Genomic DNA, 25,152 nt, shown 5'->3' with positions numbered 1-25,152 from the left:
ATCTGCATCTGACTCTTTCAGCTTCTTGTTGGGCCTCTTAGAGGGAAGCCATGATAGGCTTCTGCCTGCAAGCACACCACAGTTCTAGCAACAGAGTCAGTGCCCTGGGCCTCCCCTTGAGATGGATCCCAATTTGGTCCTGTTACTGGACCTCCTTTCTCTCATGCTTTTCTTCATTCTTGTCACTGCAGTTCCCTCAGACAGGAACAATTCTGGGTCAGAGCTTTAGACTATGGGAGGGCAACCCCATCCCTCCACTTGTTGTGTCCCTTGGCTGGAAGTGGATTCTATAATTTCCCTCTCCCCACTGTAGAGCACTTCATCCAAGGTCCCTCCCTTTGAGTCCTGAGAGTTTCTCAACACCTAGATCTCCGGTACATTTCAGAGTATCCCCCACCTCCTACCTCCCAATGTTGCCTGTTTTGGATCTTTCTGCTGGCCCTCAGGGCTTCAGTTCTATAATTTTAAGGACTAATATTTATTGTCACAGAGAAATTTGTGACTCAATACTAAAAGAAGATAAGATATTGTTAAATATCTGCTATGTTCGTTAAAATTCAAAAATTCTGCCAAAATGAAATGATGGTTAGCATAAGAAGCAGCAGAAACTCTTAGCCATGAGGGAGGAACAGAAAAAGCCACAGCCCCTTTAAAAGTAGGTTGGTTGCTCATTTAACAAAGGACCTAAGCATACATAGTGTTATCATATATTCTAAGGATCAGCATTCTTATTGTTTCCCAGCAATAGTTGGATATTATATTTCTGTTATAGTTTGAATTTTATGTACCCTCAAAGGCCCATGTGTTAAAGGCTGAGTGCATAAACGGAACTCTTAGCAGGAATGGCCTAAGGAGGGTGCCTAGTTGTTTTTTTTTTTAACATATTCAAGTCCAGAGGAGTAAGAGTTTAAGCTGTGAGGCTGGTGCCCCACCCGCACTCCAACCCCCTTCTCCTTCTCCTACTCCTGTGCTTAGTTTAAGATTTATTTATTTGTATGTTAGGTTTTGTCTCCAGAATATCTTTTAAATGTTGTTTATTCACTTTTCATCCCAAAATCAGCTTCCCCTTACCTCCTAGTCCCCCTCCCACAGCTCCTCCCCTATCACACTCTCATACTCCTCTGACAAAGGGGAACCCACCACTAGATATCCCCTGTCCCCACCAGAACATCGGTCATTGCAGGACTAGGCATATCCTCTCTCACTGAAGCCAGACAAGGCTGCCTAGTTAGGGGAACTGGATCCACAGTCAGGGAACAAATTTAGGCACCACCCCCATTCCAATTGTTGGAGACAAATAGGAAGACCAAGCTGTGCTTCTGCTGCTTATATGCAGGGGATCTGGACCCAGTCCATGATCTCTCTTCTGTTGGTGGTTTAGTTTCTATGAATTAACTTCAGCAACTCTACATCTGACATAGGGCTATTATCCAAAATATATAAGAAAACTCAAGAAGTTAGACACCAACAACCTAAATAATCCAATTTAAAAAAAGAATAGGGTATAGAGTTATTAAGAGAACTCTCAGCAAAGGAATATCTAACAGCCAACAAACACATGAATGTTCAAAGTGCTGAGTCATCAATGTAATTCAAATCAAACCAAATCTGAGATTCTGCCCCACACCCGTCAGAATGGCTAAGATCAACAAATCAAAGAACAGCACATGATGGCAGGGATGAGGAGTAAAAAAAATATTCCTACATAGTTTGTGGAAGTACAAACTTGTACAATCACTCTGGAAATCAGTTTAGTGGTTTTTCATAAAATTGGAAATACTTTTACTTCAAGAACCACAGATACCACTCCTGTGCATATACCTGAAAGGTGCTTTACCATCCCACAAGTACACTGCTTCAAGTATGTTTATGGCATCTTTATTCATAGTATCCTGAGCTGGAAACAAGCTAGACGTCCCTCAACTCAGGAACGGATAAAGAAAATGTGGTGCTTTTATATAATGTAATACATCTCAGCTATTAAAAACAAGGACATCATGATTTTTACATGCAAATGGATGAAAGAGAAAATACCTTCTTGAGTGTGGTAACCCAGAGCTATGCATGTCCTCATTTATAAGTAGATATTAGTCATAAATGAAAGGATAGCTATGGTACCCTCCACAGACAGAAAGAAGCTAAAAGAGTCCAGGGAGGAAGATTGACTCATTCCAAGAAGGGAAAATAAAACAGATATCAGAGGTGGATAGAGGGAGGAAACTGGCTGGGAGAGGGGATGGAGAAAGGAGAGTAGTTGGGGAAGATCATGTGGCCATAGAGCAGGTGAGAGTGATGACCGGGTTGGGGGGCGACAATCTCCAGAACATGGTAGAGACTTGGGAAAGGGCAGGCCCCAGGGTGGCTGTGGGGATGACTCCGACTAAAATTCCTAACAGTAGAGCATATAGACTCAGAAGTGGCCACTTCCTGTAGACAGGTAGGCTTCCTGGTAGAGAGATAAGGACAGTGATCCACCCATAAAACATCTCTGCAAGATGTGCAGAGGCAACAATCTAGCAGAGACAGAGGGAATGGCCAACCAATGACTGGCCCAACTTGAGCCCCATCCCATGAGCAAGAACCAATCTTTGGCACTATTATTTTATGTATTTACATTTCAAATGTTATCCCATTTCTAGATTTTCCCTCCAGAACCCCTTATCCCATCCTCCTCTCCCTGCTTCTATGAGAGTGCTCTCCCTCCCACCCACCCACTCCCAACTCACCCTCCTAGCATTCCCCTACACTGAGAAAACAAATCTTCGCAGGAACAAGGGCTTCTCCTATTGATGTCCAACAATGCCATCCTCTGCTACAAATGTAGCTGGAGCCATGGGTCCCTCCATGTGTACTCTTTGGTGGCTGGTTTAGTCCCTTGGAGCTCTAGGGTATCTGGTTAGTTGATATTGTTGTTCTTCCTATGGGGTTGCAAATGCGTTCAGCTCCTTCAGTCCTCTCTCTGACTCTTTCTTTGGGGTCCCAGTGCTGAGTACAATGGTTGACTGTGAACCTCTGCCTCTGTATTTGTCAGGCTCTGGCAGAGCCTCTCAGGGGATAGCTAAAACAAGCTTCTGTCAGCAAGCACATTTTGGCATCTGCAAGTGTCTGAGTTTGGTATCTGTACATGGGATAGATCCCTAGATGAGGCAGTCTCTGGATGACCTTTACTTCAGTCTCTGCTCCACACTTTGTCCCTGAATTTCCTTTCGACAGGAGTCATTCTGGATTAAAAATTTGAAGATGAGTGGGTCACCCCATCCAACAATGGGGGCCTTTCCTAACCTCCGGATATGGTCTCTACAGGTTCTCTCTCCCCTTTGTTGGGCATTTCAGCTGATCTCATTCCTGTTGGGTCCTGGGAGCCTCTTGCTTTCTTTTTTTTTTCTTTTTTTTTTTTCTTTTTTTTTTTCGGAGCTGGGGACCGAACCCAGGGCCTTGCGCTCGCTAGGCAAATGCTCTACCGCTGAGCTAAATCCCCAACCCCGCCTCTTGCTTTCTTGTCATCTGGGACTTGCTGGTGGCTATCCCCAGTACCTCATCTCCCATTGCTACACAACTCTGTTCAAATTCCTGATTCTCTGTATATCATCCATTTCTTCTCCCATACCTGATCCTGCCCCCTTTTTCCTTCCCCTTCCTCTATTGCTCCCAAGTCCCTTCCACCCTCTATCTCCTGTGAGTATTTTGTTCCCCCTTCTAGGAGGACTGAAGCATTCACATTTTCCACCTCCTTCTTCTTAAGCTTCATATGGCCTGTGAATTGTATCTTGGGTATTCCGAGCTTTCTGCCTAATATCCACTTATCAGTGACTGCATACCATGTGTGTTTTTTTGTGACTGGGTTAACTCACTCAGGATGATATTTCTAGTTTCATCCATTTGCCTAAGAATTTCATGTAGGCATTGTTTTAAATAACTGAGTAGTACTCCATTGTGAAAATGTACCACATTTTCTGTATCCATTCTTCTATTGAGGAACATCTGGGTTGTTTCAGCTCTGGCTATTAAAAATAAGGCTGCTATGAACATAGTGAAGCATGTGTTTTTGTTATTTGTTGGAGTATATTCCCAGGAGTGATATAGCTGGATCACCATTAGTACTATGTCCAGTTTTCTGAGGAACCACCGGACTGATTTCCAGAGTGGTTGTGCCAGCTTGCAATCCCACCAGCAATGCTGTCAGCATCTGCTGTCACCTGGATTTTTGAACTTAGCCATACTGACTGGTATAAAGTGGAATCTCAGGGTTATTTTAACTTTCATTTCCCTGAGGACAAAGGATGTTGAACTTTAAGTGCTTCTCAGCTATTCAAGATTCCTCAGTTGAGAACTCTTTGTTTTGCTCTGTTCCCCATTTTTTGTAGGGTTGTTTGGTTTTCTGGAGTCTTATTAGTTTTCTTGAGTTCTTTGTATATATTAGATATTAGCCTTCTATCAGAAAGATCTTTTCCCAATCTGTTGGTTTCTATTTTGTCCCAATGACAGTGCCTTCTGCCTTACAGAAGCTTTGCAATTTTATAAGGTCTCACTTGTAGTTTCTTGATCTTAGTGCATAAGACATAGGTGTTCAGTTAAGGAAATTTTCCTGTGCAGATGTGTTTGAGGATCTTACACACTTTCTCTTCTGTTTGATACAGTGTATCTGGTTTTATGTGGCAGTCCTTGATCCACTTGAACTTGAGATTTGTACAAAGAGATAATAATAGATCAATTTGCATTCTTCTCTACATGTTGACCACCAGTTAAACAAGCACCAGTTTTTGAAAATGCTGTCTTTTTTCTACTGGATGGTTTTAGCTCCTTTGTCAAAGATCACGTGACCATAGGTGTGTATGTTCATTTCTGGGTCTTCAATTCTATTCCAATGATTTACTTGTTTGTCTCTGTACCAATACCATACAATTTTTATCACTATTGTTCTGTAGTAGATCTTGAGGTCAGGGATGGTGATTCCCCCTGAAGTTCTATTATTTTGGGGAATAATTTTTGATATGTGTTTTTGTTGTTGTTACAAATGTATTCTAGAATTGTTCCTTCTCTCTGTATGAAGAATTTAGTTGGAATTTTGATGGGGATTGCATGGAATCTGTAGATTGCTTTCAGTAAGGTGGCCAGTTTTTCTATATTAATCCTGCCAATCTATGAGCAGGGAAGATTTTTCCATCTTCTGAGGTCTAAAATTTCTTTCTTCAGAGACTCAAAGTTCTTACCATATAGATCTTTCATTTGCTTTTCTGTTTATTGGTAATTTCTGCCAGATAGTCACAGTAACAGAAAACTAGCTGACTGACATGATGACTGTACAAAATCTTGGAAATAAATATTACTGGTAGCTTTATTTATAATTTCCAAATTGTGTAAACAACTATCATGTCCTCAATTGGCTGATGGATCAGTATATATTGGCACAGTTACAGTAAAATCTTATTCAGTGATAACAAGAGATGAGCTGTCATTACTCTAAAATCTTGGATAACTTATTTTATCTTTCTTTGTATTGGCAATACAGATAAAACATGTTTGATATTTTGCTTTCAATTGTTTGACTGACTTCCAGAATAGTAAATATTTCAGTTTAATTCTTCTGATGTTATTTTACCTTTGTCCATAGCAGATGCACCATTTTCTTTTCCCACAAACAATGCATAACTTATACACTCATATATTTACCAATACTTCTTTTGTTTCTTCTTTATTTTCTTTTTTATAGTAATACATGGCCATAGGTGTGAGATAATATTTCATTTTTGGTTTTACTTGCTTTTCTGATATTCGTTAATGGATCACTGGATAAAAGAAAATAGACCTATAAATTAAATGGAGAAATATTCAACCTTTAAAGAAAGAAGATTCAGTCATATACTCTGATATAGAAAGATATTAAAGCTGTTATGTAAAATAAAGTAGCCTCATTTTTATAGGAATGTAAAGTAATGAAGATGTGTTTCAGCAGAGAAGCAATGATTAACCACACAGTCTTAGATGATTTCATATTACCAAACTGAACACTTAAAATAGTAAACTTAGGTCCACAGTACTTAGTAAGACATACATTTTAATTATGTTCAGCTTACTGCATATCTATGGATGTCAGTGAAGCTGTCAGAAGCAGACTACTGTGGATAAAGGTCACTGTATGATTTCTACTACATGGTATTTGATTAGGACAATATGATTACCAGATTATCAAATAGAGGGAAAGTAGGAAAGAAACAGGTGGGTTACAGGAATTTTTCAGAGCACAGAGACTAGTACAATTTATAATGTACTGCAAAACCTCCCGACATTTAATGTCAATTGTGGAATTTACATAATACATATTTATGTTTTTACACAAGTTTTGAAGATTAGCCTTGTCATTCTATAATTATTTTTCACCAAAGCAACACACTGAGAGAAGAGCATGATAGTGCGGTTGCATGTCAGGGTATCAGTGTCAGGGGATCTTTGTAAGTGTGTGGAGAAAGCCAGAGGGATCAGAATGGCTGTGGGGATGCTTACTCCTGCTTTCCGTTTAACATTTAAATATAGGCACTGGTGGAAAGTAAACCCTACTAAAAATATACTTCCAAAATTAAAGCAAAAGACTGTCAATTCTTGATAGATGTCACCCTATTTAGATCATCATGCTTCATGTTCTTTTTTACAGCACTGAACCACGTGTTCTGATTTAATGTCAAAGCCATTTTAAGTCCCCACTATCCTCCATACCTGGCTTTGCAGATTCATTTGTTCATACCTCAAAGAAGCTGTACAACTATGTGCTTTGTTTTTTTATGGATACCCAAGTCATCTAACTTCAAAGTTGCTTCTCACTGATCACCCTTGGTGTCTCAGGCTTGTTCAATTGTTACTTTCTTAATAAGTAAAGTCTTCCGTGATCACCCAGAAAGAATAATGAGTATGTTTCTTTAGCACAATTAAACTTTCCTCCTGTATTTTCCTATAAAAGTTATCATTTTCATTATTATATATATTAATATAATTATGTAGACTAGAAATATCTACAAAATTATGGAGAAAAGTAAAAGAAACTTCACTAAGAGGGGGTAAAAAAATAAAGAAGAGATAATTCTAAAGCTAAAGTGTCTGAAGTAATCATACTATGAATGTAAAAATAGAAGCAACATTCAGAATTAGTGTTCAGGCTCCCTAATCCAGCAAAATGTGACAGATGTAAAAGTCCTGAGTTACCACTTATGCATTATATTAAAAGTTAAACTTCTAGCCTTATTTGTTAATCATGGAATTTTCTGAAGTTTAATTTAATTTATTTTACATTATTTTATGAGGAAATTATAAAGTAAAGAGAAACATAACTTGAGGGCGTTCAATTGATGCTGAATTTAAATAGGGCAAGAGTTAGTTATTTCAGTTACAGTTAGTGAAATCTAAAAATACCTCTTCGGTTTATCATGATGGACTCAACAAACATCCGTCCATTTATGCATCAGAGGTATTTGTAGAAGGGTCTGTCTGAAAAGCTCATTCCCACAACAGATTAATCCCCATGACATTTTGAATCTTTGGATGTGCTGTTGCTTTAGGATAGAAATTAAAACATCCCATTATCTGCCTGCCAAATGGAGTTCAGGGCTGCAGGCATTTCAGCTTGTCTAAAAGTCCTGCAAAGTGTATCTGTTTTGTAAATGTCTTCTGTAGTAAAGCATGAAGGGGTGAGTTTAAATGTTCAGATAAAAGGAGAAAAGCATATTCAGAGTTATCAAACCATAAACTTGAACACACGACACATGATATCTTCTTAAAGATTCACACCACATGTTTTTAATGACAAGTACATTTACTTTGTAAATTATTATTTAGAGATAAAAATTTCTAGAAAATTTGAGGTTACTTTCTGTAGCTGGTATATTGTACCAGTACAATTTCTATTTTGCAAAGGTTTAATGTATTTTCTTGGATGAATAAGTTTTCTCTGCTTTCTTTGAAACAAGCTTTGACAATTTTCACAGATTTTGATAATGAGTACATTCCCAATCATATTTAACTGTAAGTCATTCTACTAACAAAATCAAACTGTACTTTATATATATATATATATGTATATATATATATGTACATACATATGAATGTGTGTATACACATGTCTATATTCACACATGAATACAAATATATATATGCATACTTGATATACACATCCTAATGTATATATATATAAATCTACATAACTATATGTGAAAAAAATCTAATGTGCATATTATTTATACCTAATATATACAAGTGTATGTACATATGTATGTATGTGTGTATGTGCATATATATGTGTGTGTGTGTGTGTGTGTGTGTATGTGTACATGCATAGATAAATTTCAAGAATATACTTATCTTTCAGCAAAGGAGAAAAGAAAAAATTTCATCAGTGAACTGGCCAGCATATCATTTACCAGTTGGACAGAGGATCAGGGTTACTTAAATATGCTCCCTTAGCACAAGATGTATTTGCATACTTGGCAGCCATCTTGTGTTGAAGGGCAGCTGCTCCCATGGTTTTGGTCTCAGTGAGAGGCAAGTATATGGTTTGGAATAAATTGACCTTAAATCATTAAAACAATAAGTTAAGCTAAAGTAAACTTATTTGAAGAAACCTACCTTAGGTGTACAAAATGGTATTTAGCTCTTCCTCTATCTAGTATCCACAAATCTAGTCTTTAAGATTTTATTGTCATACATTGACTGTTTATCCGAGATATTGTCTGAATTGAACTTTTGTTTTGTGATAGTGACCATTTGAAGAAGTCATTTGTCATCAGACTCTAGTAAAATCTTTGATATAGAATACAGAACCTTTTACAAATATATTCTTATAGAGTTGCTAATTTTTTCTTTTGTTCTTTTTTTATTCTTTTCTCATATAATACATCCCATACAGTGCCTCCCCTCTGTCACTCCTTCCAATCCCATCCCTACGTCCCCTCTCTCCCAGATTTTCTGCTCTTCCATTTCCCTTCAGAAAAAGAGCAGTGATATCAACCAACCATGGCAAAAGGAAAAAAAAGGTTAAGGTAAGACTAGCCACACACTCTCATTTCAATGCTGGATGAGGCAGCCTAAAAGGTCTCAAGAGTAGGCAATGGAAGTCAGAGACATGCCCAGTCCACTGTTGGGAGACACACAAACACACACACACACACACACACACACACACACACACACACACACACACAATTCAAGCCAAACAACCACAACATGTATGTACAGAACAAAACAGGCTATGTGACTCCTGCTTCTCTGTGACCCCCTATGAGCTCTGCTTACTTGATTCTGAGAGCTGTCTTCCCCTGGTATCCTCAACACTCTGCCTTCTATAATCCTTCTACCCCTCTTCCATGGAGCTCCCAGAGTTCCACCTAATCTTTGGCTGTGAGTCTGTGGAATTTTCATCTTAGCCAAATATAAATATTTTAATCATTATTTGAGTCATTTGGGCTAGTATTATATGCTTTGAAACTTTCTTCATAATGTGGGATACAAAAGAAAAAACTACCAATTTATTCTAGAAAAAAAATTTCTATTTCAATGTTGAACAATAGCTGCCTAGCAAGATTCAGGTAGAATATAAAACACTCACAGATTCATGTACATTCATTTTATATAACACAACATATATATTATCATTAAACCTCAAATAATTATCTACCTACCTCTGATGTTCAAAAGCACTGTTGGATTGATGTCACATTATGTGATTTTGGTCTCTACTTTGAGATCACCAATTATGCCTCAATTAGGTAGACATAAGCCTTTGAATTTTATAGTCTAATTTTTGTGATACATACATATATATGATATATAATGTTTATAGCATTATTATTATAAAAACAAATCTTTCCATTAAAAGACTAATCAAAAAATAAAAGTATCATTCTCCATTCTTTTCTTTCTTCACTCTAGAATTCAGTGTATCTTATATATCAAACATTTTAAGCATTTTTTATTATAATTCTTTTCCCTTCTTTTCATCAAACCAATATCCCTTACTGAGAATATTTATTGGCTTGTTTTGCTGAAAATAAAGCCAAACACCTTGTTAGTAGAGCTTTGTTGCTAAATGCAATATTATTTTTCTTGAGATGCTATACTGCTTAGCCAAACGTCCATCTCCATAGTCAGCTTGGAGGTTTCTGGGGCCCTGGGATATGTTGTTTTGGACATATCTCTCAGTATAAAATTTTACCATACTTACTCTCACCAAACAACTTTGACAAATGGAGTGCTTTATCTTTCCACTGAAATTTTAGTGAAAAATCATATTTCTTTCAACAGTTTCTTGCTCTATCTTCATGTGCAAATATTCAGTATTTAGTTTTAGTAAATAATTTTGTAGAATTGTGATATATGACATAATTTCCTCAATATGGTTGCTTATATAGACAGCAGCAGATATTCTCACAAATTGTTGCTTGCATTAATAAAAATATGAGCCTAATCTTGTGTGAATTAAAATATTTTTGACATCCATGGAAGATTCAGTAGCTGGAACATAGCAGTTTTGATAAAAATATGCATGCCTTAGCATGCATATTTCAGTCAAAGTCAGTTGATGCACACTAATCAATAAATAGCCATGTACAGTCGGATGATGGAAATTTGATCCAAATATTTCTCAAGATCTGTGAACCTCTCTTAGTCTCTTATGTAATGAAGTTTAATCTCAGATAGCATCCCATAAAATTTCTCCTGTGAAGCTTCTTTCTTATAAAATATAATGACTCCCATAAAAAGAAAGCAAATAACTAGACAAAAGAAGAATTATCAGAGTTGTTCAGATTCATTTGCTTCAATAGTGCTTTCAAAGACTACATGACAATCCACAAGACAGGATCTTTCCTCAATAAATATACATGTGATATATGAACAATATTTGAAAGAAAAATTAAGGAAAACAAGAGTAGGGTAATTTTTCATACTGATAAAAAAGTTAAATTAGAATGGAAAGAAAATATTGGTTTCTATAAGTTATATTTCAAAGAGCAGGTATAAAGAAGAGTATAGCATGAAGGACCATGGAGGGCTGGTTTCCTTGCTCTTCAGTATTCTGGATTCCTTTAAGACAAAAATAATACAATGTGCTCCAAAAACTTACTAGTTCTCTTGTGCTTGGAGCCCTTGTTTTTCGGGGTATATTTTGAACATTAATTTGCCTCCTCGAGTGTGGAAGGTCAATATCATTTACAGTACAATAGCATCACAGAAAACTGTCAAAATGTCATGTACATCACTGTCTGTAACCAACTCTCCTCAAGCCCTCACTCTAACACTGATGTTCAGATTGAATTTTTACTTTTTTATTGAGAAATTATGCTGACTATATGATACTCTGTGGGGACAAGTATGCCCCTCTGCAACACTGTGTTGTTGAGGACACTACCTTTAGATTGGAAGACTGTGTACCTGTGTTAACTAAGGAATTCTAGAGCCCTGTCATGATGATAATGCAGGGCAGGGACTTGTTCTTTAGGATCCATCAAAGAACACAGGCTACTTAACCAGCACTCTGAACTTCCTCCCCAAGAATTATGGATTATCCATAAATTATCCATTTGAACATCATAGAATGTAATTACTTACTGGAAGAAATGAACTTTGACTGGGAGTCTACTCCAATACCCCCCCTATCCCCTGAGATTCATCCTAGAGACTGTCTTTTGGAAGAAGAAAACTACAGGTGAGCTCAGGAGACCATAATCTTGGTGGGAGAACAGTGGACTGAACCACTTTAAGTCTATAGTTAGTGTCTGGTTTATACTCTGCTCATTGCCAGGCCTCAAGTTCTCCATATGGAAAAATGGTCTAAGAATATTATCCTGTTTCAGCAATAAGGATATCACAGACTTAATTTAAGTACAATGCTTAAAATAGTGCTGAATACTATAAGTTGGGGGAAAAAAACAACAGAAATGTTCAAATTAACTTTCTTTCACTAAAAAAAAAAATCCTTGCAAAATAGATATCAGTTAAAATGTAGAACCTATTAAATATAAATATTTTATAAGTGATAAAGGAACACAAGAAAAGAACATTTTATTTTGGTAGATGAGTTAATCCTATTCTAAATTCAATCAATATCTCGAGAATGTAACATGAACTCTGCTCACTTCAAGCTTCTCCTTTCTAAAATGACAATTATCATATATGTCTTTTGTTTAAAAAAAACCAAACAGACAAGGAGGAACAGCCTTCCCTGCAAGAAAGCTAGACTGCTGCACTTGGTGAAAGTGATTAAAATTATGGAAATTAAGTGTCATTATAATCAATTGTTTTGAAGTTAAAAAAAACATATAATTTTATCCTATCTAGGGTGCAAATAAATTGCTAGTTTAATAGTGACTAATATATTTGGATTATTAATGAGTAAATAATAGTAAGTGGTGATGAAGAAAACATATTTTTCTTATACATTATTTTTAAAATATGTAATTTATTGTTAAGTGCTTTTGAATTTAGTCTACAATTTTGCTCATGTATAATTAAGGTATATGTTTTATTTATTGTTATTTACAAATAAATTTGCACCAGTTTTCTGATTGACTCTTTAAATCTTAGTTTCTCTTGAGTGAGAAGAAGCAGCCAGTGAATTGTGGATGTGGCCATTATGGATGTTATAGTCATAATGTCTTATGGTATCTGGAAATGTGAAAGTCAGTACTTAGATGATAAAACTTTCTCTTCCTTACAAATGCTACTTGATTATCTCACTAAACTTTGTATGGCAGAGAGATAGCATAGAGAAAAATACTTGAGTAATCCTGGCTAAAAGAAACTTTTCTTTCTAAGCACATCTCTGCATTGGCATCTGCAAATTTCATAAAAACTGTGCTGTCTCAGGTAAGAGAATGTTGTCGATAGAATGACCTATTTCCACACAGTTAATCCTACCACTTTCTGAGCACAGGATGTCTTCCCATTCTTTGACTTATTTTTTAATTTATTTATTTTTTTAGTATCTTCAAATATTTACTGTACAAACATTTCACTTCCTTGGTTAGATTTATTCTTAGTCTTTTTTTTTCTTTCTGCTATTTCTAAATGCAATTATTTCCCTAATTGCATTCTTGGTATAATTGTCTTTGCTATAAAGGAAGGCTATTGATTGTGTACTTTAATTTTACATCCTGATATTTTGTTGAAGGTGTATATAAGCTGCAGCCAATACTGGCAGGTTGTGTGTTCATTTAAACATAGAATAACATCATCTTCTATAAGGGTACTGGAGCTTACTGTGCCTCTTTTTTGTGGCTTAATAAGACTTCAAACATGATATCACACAGAAGTGGTCGGTTCCTAATTTTAGTATAAATGTTTCATTTGTCCCTTATTTGTTTTTTTATTTAATTAGATAATTTGTTTTTCCATAATTTTAGTTATGTAGCAGATTTTAGGATTTATGTATGTTCAACAATTTATGCATCTTTTGCACAAAATTACCTTGATCATGACAAATGGCTCTTTGAGTGTATTATTAGATTCAATTTTCAAATATTTTATTGAGAATGTTTACATCTATGTTCATCAGCAGAATCTTTCTGTCTGTGTTTCTTTCTCTATCTCTGTCTCTCTCTGCCGTCTCCCCCCACCCCCTGGGTGTGTGGTGTGTATGTGTGCATGTGGAGATTTTTGTCTGGTATTAACCTTCAGGGCAATATTCTTCATTAAATACTCTCTTGGATTCTATTGTATTGTCTTATTTCTTGCATGCATGCTCGTACACACACACACACACACACACACATACACACACACACACACACACACACACACACACACCCTTTACAAAGGTTTTACATATGTCATTATTATTCTTGTAATTCTTTTTTCACTTCTTTGTGAAATCAAGGTACCCTAGTCCAGAGTCAGTTCAAATGTCAGGAGCTGTATGTATTTAACGTTGAGGCCCTGTCCTGGTGAATTGATTGTCCTTATCTGAAATGAGGATTTTTGTTACTAGATACAAGATTACTCTCTGAGCTTTCATTTCTGTTCCCTGAGTTATCAGCACTGTTAAAAGTGCTTTTAATTTCTTTAAATTTTGTGATTTTTCTCCTGCTCCCATCACACTCAAAAACTACTCAGAATCAAACTTCAGATTTGTCTCCTTGATCCTTTGCCCTCCTGAAGATGAAGGTCTAGTTATTTTTCATAATCACTTTGTTTATGACTTCAAGTAGTTGCTTTTGTCTACGGTCCATAATTAGTCTCAGCAGGGAACTTGGTCTAAATCATAGTTGTTCTCCTCTGAGAGAAGTATAATGACATTCATAAATGTGTTTTAAGGGAGAGGAACACTTTATGCAAAGGGGACATAAAACTAAAATGATGTTCACATATTGACCATTCTCCATTGATTATACTTTGTAAGAGACCATCTGATTCATAAGTAAATGCTTCACTTTATACAACTATAAAGAGCACCAGAGGAATGGCAACAGATAAATCCTGGTCACACATAGGTTCTTGACTTCATAACCACTTTTTACAAAATGTGCCCAATGATTAGGATTCCTAAACTCTAAGAGGGGAAATGTTTAAAGTATCTCCAGGCAGTTAGTGTACTTGTTAGCCTTTCAGTGAAGCTGTTGATAAAAAGTACTTAAATGTATGTTGTTTAATTGTTTTAAACGTAATTGAGTAATTTCATGTGTGCAAGACCTACTCTGAAAATGCCATTTTTGGGCTTCTTATTAATTATTAGACTTGTACTCATAAATTTGAATTGTTTTGCTTGATATCTGGTATTTTTAGCTTTATAGGAGTTCTGCATAATATCTATACCCTTTCTTATATTAGGTATACTGATAAGCATAAAGCAATTTTGACATAGAAATCCTTACTTAAGGACAGCAGATATATTAGAAATTTTAATAACATTCATATACTTCTTAAATAAATATGTGGGTTTTAGGAATACTTTCTTATTTAAAGGGGATTCATCAATATATAGGAACAAATCTATGTTGTTACATATCAGAACAGTGTTCGAAAAACATAGATATGCCTCATTTATTTGCCCATGCTATTTTCAGTACCTTACAATAAAATTTAAAAGTTTCCTTTAAAAGCTAAAATTCAATTAAATGTTTCACATATAATACTCAAATAACAATAGATACAGACCTGGATTTCAATGCTTGATTTCTGAAATCCATGTGAACAAGTGATATTTCTTTCAAAAGCACTATTATATGTGCATGTAAAAAAGATGCTCTGAGATTTGATGCAAACTTTATATTATAGCTTCTAGCTAACCACAGAAATGGTAACCTCAAAGAGACAGAAACTTCCTGGAATAAGAACGATAAAAAAAATAATAACAATCAAATGCCTATCATACCCTAAGGCTTTGGGAGAACAAAAATTCCATTTGTCTGCCTGGCAGAAGGTTTGTTTGTCGTTTTAAGTTTCAGATGCTGAAAGCAAGATGATTATTTATCAAAAAAGGTGATTTGTTCTTCAAGCTCCATTGGTAGGAATGACTAACTTTCAGCTGAGAAGATAAAGGAACGTTTTTCATATAAGTTAAATAGTCTTCAAAGCTGGTTTAAATATATACAATAAATTCAGTTAAAAACAATTGTTTCAAATCTTGCTAACTTCCATTCATGATAAACTTCTATTTTCCAGGTTTTAAAAGGAGGGGTTTATAATAAGAATGCCAGGGTTTGAGGGGTGAGTGGTACTCAAGAGTCTCTGAGCATCATTTTTAGCTATGGCCTTAATCCTCAGTCTTGAGCCTTTCTGAGCCTCAGGAGCATCCTGCCTTCCTGGATCCATGGAAACCTTCAGAGGACCCAAAACTAACCAGATTCGAATCCTGCCGAACCACCCATTCTAGTTGGACCTGCCCACCACCCCAGCTGGGTCAGAGTGGCTCACAGTCTACATAGTAAGGTCCACTTGTGACACAGCCTGGAGAGTGGAGACAGTCGGAGGCACAGGCCAACAAAATAGGGTACTCTGACCTCCATTGTCTGGACCATGGCCAGCCCCACCTTCCTGAGAACTCCTGTTGCCATCAGGATCATCTAGTCAACACCAGGTGATCGTGATGCCTAAGGGACAGTGTAAGAAGACCTTCAGCAAGACTCAGAGCAATATGGCAGCACCAAAGCCCAGTTGTCATGTTACAACAAACCCTGTGTTATCCTAATGAAACTGAAGCACAAGCGGAGCAACTTAAAACCAATATTATAAAGAATCCTTTAAAGAGAACACAAATAAATCCCTGAAGAAAATATAGGAAAATATATCGAAACAGGTAAAGGCATTAGAAGAGAGAGCAAATAAATACAAATAAATAAAAAAATACTATCAAAATGGTAAATGGTATGTATAAAACTATCTAAGACCTGAGAAAGAAAATAAAAGCAATAAAGAAAACACAAACTGAGGCAAACCTAGAAATGAAAAACTTAGGAAAAGATAACAGGAACTACAGATGTTCACCAAGAGAATACAGAAAAAGGAATAAAGAATCTCTGTTGTAAAAGACCCAATACAAGAAATCAATGTATCAGTGAAAGAAACACAAAATCTAAAATGTTCATGACACAAAACATCCAGAAAATTTGAACTGCTATGAAAAGATGAGGATGTTTGCAACTAACCATTGGACTCAGCACAGGGATACCAATGAAGAGGACTGAAAAAGCTGAAGGGGTTTGCAACCCCTTAGGAAGAACAACAGTAACAAGCAATCAGAGACTCAAAGCTCCCAGGGACTAAGCCACCAACCAAAGAGTACATATGGAGGGACCTATGGCTCCACCTGCATATGCAGCACAGGATGGCATTGTATGGCATCAATAGGAGAAGAAGCCCTTGGTCCTGTGAAGGCTTGTTTCCCCAGTGTTGGGGAATTACAGGGTGTTGAGGTGGGTGTGGGTGGGTGGGAAGGGGAGCATCCTCATAGAAGCAGGGGGAGGGGTAATGGGAGAGGGGAAAACCAGAAAAAGGGATAGCATTTGAAATGTAATACATAAAATACTCAATAAAAAAGAAAAATATTCCCAGCTCAAAGACCCAGAAAACATGGTCAACAAAATCATATAAGAAAATTTACCTAACCTAATAAAGGATATGCCCCTAAAGCTACAAGAAGCTTTTAAAACACTAAAGAGATGGAACCAGAAAAGAAAACCCTCCAGCCACATCATAACCAAAACACAAACTATATAAATATACAGAACACAGAACAAATTGTAAAAGCAGTAAGGGCAAAAGACCAACTAACATGTAAAATCAGACTATCAGAATTATACACAATTTCTCATCAGAGATTCTAAAAGCTATAAGGGCCTGGAAATATATCTTACAAACTCTAAGAGGTCACATATGTTACGACAGAATACTATGCCAATCAAAACTTTCAATCACCATAGTTGGAAAAACTAAGATATTTCATAACAAAACTAAATTCAAATAATACGTTTGTACAAACACAGCCCTACAGAGGATACTGGAAGGAAAACTCCAACCCAAAGAGGCTAATGATACTTAATAATACACAAAGAATAAATAATATCACACCATTAATACCAGTACAAGAAAAACAGACTCAGAAACACACACACACACACAAACACACACACATTCAGAAACACACACACATACACACAGTCTCTCCTTTCTGTCTCTGTCTCTGTCTCTCTCTCTCTCTCTCTTTCTCTCTCTCTCTCCCCCCACAACCACCATAAAATAAAAAGAAGAAACAATCATTACTCATTAATATCTCTCAAAATTAATGGATATGATTCCTCAGTAAAAAGACACAGGTTAACAGAATGGATGTGTAAACATAATCCATCACTCTTCTGTATACAAGAAACACAGCTCAGCAACAAAGCTACTCAGGATCTCAGTATAAAGGTCTGGGAAAAGCTTTCCAAGTGACTAGAACCAAGAACCAAGCTAGAGTAGACATTCTAATATCTAATAAAGTATACTTTCAGTGGAAAGTAATCAAAATAGGCAAGGGATGACAGATAATACTAATCAAAGGAAAAATCCACCAACAGCACATATCAATTCTTATTATCTATGACCCAAATGCAAGGGCATCCACATTTGTAAAAGAAATATTGTTAAAGCTTAAATCATACATCAAACCCCACATACTAGTTGTGGGAGACCTCAACACTACACTCTCACAAATGGAATGGTCATAGAGACAGAAACTAAACAAAAAATAACAAAACTAACAAAAGCCATGATTCAATGGACATAACAGATATTTACGACATTTCACCTGAACACAAAAGAATATACTTTATTCTTAGCACCATACAGAACGTTCTCCAAAAGTGAACATATAATCAATCAGTCATAAAGCAAACCTCAACCAATATAAGAAGATTGAAATAACCTCATGCATCTTGTCAGACCACCATAAGTTAAAGCTTGATTTCAACAACAGAAACAATGGAAAGCCTATAAACTTACAGAGAGTAAACAACTCTTTACTTAATGTTCACTGTGTCAGGGAAGAAATAAAGAGATTAATGACTTTCTAGAATTCAATAGAGTGTGAGACAACAAACTTAAGAGTCACTGTGAAAGCAGTGCTAAGAGCAAAGTTCATAGCACTGAATGTACTCATAAGGAAATTAGAGAAATCTTATACTAATGAATTAAAAGTATACCTAAAGGCTCCAGGATAAAAAGAAAGAAAAAAACGATAAGAAAGAAAGAAAGGAAGGAAGAAGGAAGGGAGGGAGGGAGGGAGGGAGGGAGGAAGGAAGGAAGGAAGGAAGGAAGGAAGGAAGGAAGGAAGGAAGAAAAACAACCAGGAAGAGTAGACTGAAAGATGTGACCAAACTCAGGGCTGCAATCCAATTAGAAACAAAGAGAACAATGCAAAGAATCAATGAAATCAAGAGCTGATTCTTGGGGAAATCAACAAGATGGACAAACCCTGAACCAAATTAACTACAAGGCAGAAAGATTACCCAGATTAACAAATTTAGCAATGAAAATGACACTGAGGAAATTAGAAATCATTAGGTCTTGTCTGTCCCCCCACCAAAATTGGAAAATCTAAATGAAATGGTTGATTTTCTAGACTAATTGCCAAAGCTAAATCAAGTTCAGGTAAACTATATAAATAGTTCTATAAACCATAAAGAAACAGAAGCAGACATTAACATTTCCAAACTAGACATCAACCTGCCCACCATGATGCACAGCTCCCCAAGAAAAACCTGGAGGCAGAACCAGGTGATTCTCAGGCCCATGTTCTCAGGGAAAAACACCAAGGTGATAAGAAGAGTCTGGCACTTCCAGATTGCCCAGTACAAGTGCCTGGTCATCAAGTATGCCAAAGATATGCACTATAGCAGCAGCTTTTCTACGCATGTTCTGAACACCGTGGAGGCACTGCTGGCCTGCGTGGTCCAGAATGTGACCCAGGAGACCATGAATGTGGCTGTCATTGGCATCAACGAAGGGCAGTTTTTTCCTGACATTGTGGATTTCTGTGAGATAATGGCCAGTGCTCACAAGACAGTGATTGTGGTGGTGCTGGGTGGAACCTTCCAGAGGAAGGCTTTCGGCAGCATCTTGAACCTGGTGCCCTGGCCAAGAGTGTGGTAAAGTTCATTGCTATGTGTGTGCAGTGCTTCCAAGAAGCTGCCTACACCAAAAGGCTGGGCCTGGAGAAAGGGGTGAAGGTGATTGGCAGAGCAAACAATCATCACTCCTTGTTCCGCCTATGCTACTATAAGAAGTCTTCAGCCTTGAACTCATTGATTGATATAGGAGACCACTTGCTAAACAGAACAGCAATGGATTAGGTGCTAAGATCAAGAGTTAATAAATGAGACCTCATGAAACTGAAAGGCTTCAGTAAGTCAAAGGACAGTGTCGTCAGGACAAAATGACAGCCCACAGATTGGGAAAAGATTATAGAAGTATAATCCTACGTCTGACATAAGCCTCATATCCAAAATATATAAAGAACACAAGAAGTTAGACACTGACAATCCAAATTACCCAATTAAAAGAAAGGGAATAGAACTGTTCTCAACAACAGAATCTTGAATAGCTGAGAAGCACCTAAAGAAATATTTAACGTCTTTAGCCATTGTGGAAACACAAATCAAAATAACTCTGAAATTCCACCTAAAACCTATCAGAATAGCTAAGAAAGAAAGAAAGAAAGAAAGAAAAGAAAGGAAGGAAAGGAAGGAAGGAAGGAAGGAAGGAAGAAAGGAGCTCAAAAGACAGCACATGCTAGCAAGTTTTACAACCACTTAAAATCAATTTGGTGGATTCTCAAAAGATTGGGAATAGTTCTATCTCAAGACCATTAGTATCTCAAGCTATACTATTCTTCAGCATATACCCAAAAGATGCTCTACCATTCCATGAGGACACCTGATCATCTATATTCATAGCAGCTTTATTCATAGTAGTCAGAAACTGGAAACAGCTTAGAAATCTCTCACCTGAAGAATGGATACAGAACATGTGGTTCATTTACACAATGGAATACTATTCAGCTATTCAATATAAGGACATCATGAAATTTATAGGCAAATGGAAGGAACTAGAAAATATCATCTTGAGTGAAGTAATCCAGACCAAGTAGGGCATGTGTGATGTGTTCTCACTAATAAGTGGATGTTAACCATAAAGTACAGAATAACGATGCTATGACCAACAGGCCCAAAGAAGCCAAATAACAAGGACACCAGGAAGAATGTTTGAATCTTTCTCAAAATGGGAAGCAAAATAGACATGGCAGATAGATGAAAGGAAGGAACTGGTTGTAAGAAGGAATTTAAGGAGAGTGTGCCAAAGTGGGAGGAGATCAAATGTAGGGAGATCAAGTAAGAGAGAAGGGAGATTGTCTGGTGGTGCAATCTTAGGGCTTGCCAGAGACCTGGAGTGGGGAGAGGAGCTAGAGAGTCTAGAGGGCAATTCTAGTTGATATTTCTTGCAGTGCGGAATATAAATCTTGAAGTGGCCACTTCCTGTAGCCAGACAAGCTCCCAGTGGAATGAGACGGAGAGTAACTCACACACAAAGCTTTTGACCCAAAATGTTTCCTGCCTACGAGATGTGTAGGGACAGAGAACAGAGTCTGAGGGAATGGCCAACAAATGACTTCCCTGAATTGAGACCTACCCCAGGGAAAGATCCAATGCCTAACACTATTAATGATACTCTGTAATGCTTTCAAACAGGAAACTATCATAACTGTCCTCTGAGATGCTTCCAGCAGCCAATGGAAAGAGAAAAAGAGATTCAATGCCCAAACATTAGATGCAGCTGGAGAGACTTATGGACGAGTTGGGAGAAAGACTGCGGGACCATTAAAGGTAGGGATTCTACAAAAAGACCAACAGAGTCAACTAACTTGGACCCTGGAAAATTCCACTGACTGAATTACCAGCTAAAGAGCAAGTAGGGGCTAAACCCAGGTCCCTTGCACATATATAGCTTGGCCTTCATGTGGGTCCTCCAAACAATTGGAGCAGAGGCTGTCCCTGAGCCTGCTCCCTTCCTGCCTGTGGATCAAGGACCCCTAAATGGATTGTCTTATCTGGCCTCAGTAGGGGAGGATGTATGTAGTTCAGCTGAGACTTGATGTGCAGTAGGAGGTGGGAGGGGATGACACTCAGAGTAGGGTTTTCACTTCTCTTTGGAGAAGTAGAAGGCATAATGGTGAAGTACTTGTGTGAGTGGGACTGGGAAGAAATGAAAGGCTGATACTGTGTTATAAAGGGAATAAATAGATAAATTTAATTAAAAATGCCTGGGTTCATATAATAACACTACCTGACTACATATAATTCTTTTGGTAAAATATTTAATATTTCAATATTCTAATTATTCCTTCTGTTTAGTGAAGAGGTCCTCCATCATAAAGATTAACTTCATAATTATTAATAAGTAAAGATGTATGGAAATCTATTCAAATAGCATAGAATTCAGTTTCTTCCAAGTTTTTATTCAAAATGGAGTGTTTAAATTGTTCAGGGCTACTGATGTTTGTCAAGGTGTTAGCCATTCTTTCCTGACAAAACATTTGATGTTCCCATTGGACAGATTCTACAATAGCAGCTGATTCATCTCTCCTCCACTCAACACTCCAACCTCCTTCTCAATTCAGAAAAAGACAAATCATTAATTCAGTAAGTCATAGGTCCAGCATGCTGAGTCCTTTTCATATTTGCTGGTTAATACAAATCTATGGTTCTTTACAAGCTAAGAATGTATCTGCATAGGTCAAGATGCCAATCTCCAAAATTCCTCAGGAATTTGAGTTGGAGAGAATATTTTCATTTGCCTCATATTTTCATGGTTTGCAGTCCATGTTGTCTTGGCCCTGTTGCTTTGGTCCTTTGTTGACATAGAGTATAGTCATGAAAGCATATGATTGGCTCAGTTGTTCATTACACGGAACTAGCTGATCAAAACTAGAAAGGGGCCAAAGATCAATGCACCATCCAAAACTGTGCCCCAAAATATCTCACTTCCATCAAGATGCATCTGCTTAGTGGAGGTTTTATCGTTTACCAATAAACACAAGAGTCACAGTATACTCTAGATCCTAAGGATGGAGGAAAATTTGGTAGTACTGCAGCAGTCACTGTGATATCCTTTGTGTTGAAAGCTTTGAATAATTAACATTCCACATGTCCTTACCGTGGCACTAATGTTCATATGGAGAACGTTATTATCTTAAGGGAAGATGACACTATTCTGGCATAAGTTGCATGTTGTGTAGAGCATTAGTCCTTGGCTTGTTCCTTGTCCTTTGTACTAAAATAGGTGACCCTAAAATAATAGTTTTCTGTAAGGTACTCCTTAAAAATTCTGGCTATTTCTCATTCATATTTATATAAAATCTGCACTGCAGTTGATGCTTTTGAATAAGGATTTATTTGAATATCACTCTATATTTCTCCTAACATTTTGTCTATCTGGTTATCAATTAACTTTGCCTTATGTTGCAATTTCTACAGGAGAAAATGGTACTTGGTCATTTTGCAAGCAAATTTCAATTATTAGTGATGGCCTTTGGGAGGGAGGGCATTTAACTCCTGTTGCCTAACTCTACTGATGGTGATAAGCTGCTCTATTTTATTAGATCATGAAATTCAGAGTGTGTTCTATCTTGAATATTTTTGCCATTCACTGCATTTTAATATGAGTATAATTATCTAAAAATCTTAATGAGATGATGTAATATTTTAAATAGTTTTAGGATAGCACTGATTCTTATTTCAATTATTAATTCTGAAAAGAACATCTTCTGCTTGTTTTGCTATTATTTATAACTTTATCACAGAGAAATTCTGGAAGTGTCTCTGTATAAGACCAGATAACAAATCTATTTGTATTTATTCAGTTTTACTGTTTCACAAAAAATTAATTTCATTTCAATTTTATTATAAAAGCTACACTCCACGTTACAACCAGAATCTCAGAATACCTGATATTATACATCATATATAGCTAATAAATACAATATATGATCTTCATCTTAGTCCAGTCTGTAGTACAACATACTCTGACATATACTGACAGCACAACATACTCATGGATTTATTTCCAATGGTAATTCCATATAGTAGTAACCTATCAGACTCCCTATCAAGATTATTTACCATATTAGTTATGCATGCTTTTGTATCTGATATTTACCTGTACAGAACACCAAATAATATGTGAGGTGGGTACAGAAGCTACCTGTGTTCTCTGAAGTATTGTCATGGAACAGGACCTTCTCAGGTATTGCATATGGAGTAGTAAAATAACATGTGTGAAGTTAAAATCCTCCAGGCAACATGAGTCAAAGTCATATAAGCCTGTGATTTTTTTCTCCTAAGTAGCATTACATCAAAAGGAATAAACAATTCCATTAAATATTAATCTTTCATTCTCTGTGCAGTGCTTTTTTTAAAACACATCCTTTGCCCTGTCTGTTTAACATATAGTATTTTTCACTGCATCTTGTCCCTGCATTGATGAAAGATGACAGGCAGACTCAGGACTTGAGTGTTGAGTCAGGACAGCCATCAGAGGGAATTGGGCAGCTTTGTCTTTCATCTCGTCTTTATAAAGAGCTAAATTCACAAACACTTAAAAATGAGAATAAAGAGTCTGCAAGGACATTTAGCAGTCTTAGCAGAACATGAAGTTGTCTGAAAAACAAGTAATGGTAATTGGTTAATTAGAAGTTGAAGACTGACTAGGTATTAAGAGATTTCTGAAAAGAAAGCACAAACATCAAGGAATAAAAGCTTTACTACAAAGATAATTCACCTTTTTAATGTTCCCAGTTCAAAAAATATCAGTGATCTTTTAGATGTTAGGAAATAGAACTGTGTAGAAGATAGTAGAAGTAATTAAAAGAGGATCATTATGGAGCAGCATGAGAGTTTGCTTTATTCACTGATGATCCCCCAATTTAAAACGTGCTCTATGAAAAAGAGATTTAGGTGTTGACATTCTCTAAGCTGATATTATCAATAGCTCAGAATTCTACTTATTCAAACAGGTTTAGTAATTATCCTGATTGGTGTGAACTGCTACATAATGAGGAAGATTTAGCTCTTTCCATTGAATTTCCACACTCCCAAATTTAAGGTTATTGAGACTCGTTACAACACAACCTAGGAAGAAAAATGTACAGCTTACATGTAGCAACATTTCCTCAGGGGTGGGCTATTTATTTTTTTCAAAATGTTAATAAATGGCAAAGTCTGGTACAGAACAGTCTCATGAGAAAACACAGTCATGGTTTCTTTTTTATCCATTTGTTCTCCATTTCCCCCTCAAATATTGACAACCATTGAAGTATTGTCTGTCTTGTTTCATAGTAAGTTCATGAAATAATATAGGTACTAAACTTCTGAATTTGTATTCTTTGACTTGAAATGTGTTCATTTGTTATAAACAAATGATTCTTTACTGATGAGTATTTCAACATGAGGATCCATGATAGTACAGTCCATTTATTCATTTCTTAACTTGGCAACATTTGTTTCTATTTTAATGGGGATCTTTATAAATATATCTAAAATGTACATAAAAGTTTTCCTGGTAAGGTGTCTTACTATCTACTCACGTTATAACCAAATTCCTAAAGCTGGATACCTTTGAAAGACAGCATTACCTAAGAGTTTT

At 36.5% G+C, this 25,152-nt stretch overlaps 1 pseudogene; it reads left to right on the top strand.

Moving 5' to 3' along the window:
* Positions 1–11,224: 11,224 nt before the first annotated feature.
* Tk1-ps1 (thymidine kinase 1, pseudogene 1) lies at positions 11,225–19,805 on the top strand (annotated as a pseudogene).
* Positions 19,806–25,152: the final 5,347 nt, after the last annotated feature.

This window comes from Rattus norvegicus, chromosome 4 (assembly GCF_021556685.1).
Source record: "Rattus norvegicus strain SHRSP/BbbUtx chromosome 4, alternate assembly SHRSP_T2T, whole genome shotgun sequence".
NCBI classification, from domain to species: domain Eukaryota; kingdom Metazoa; phylum Chordata; class Mammalia; order Rodentia; family Muridae; genus Rattus; species Rattus norvegicus.
Note: the sequence above shows the minus strand (reverse complement) of the source record. Positions and strands in the feature narration are given on the sequence as shown.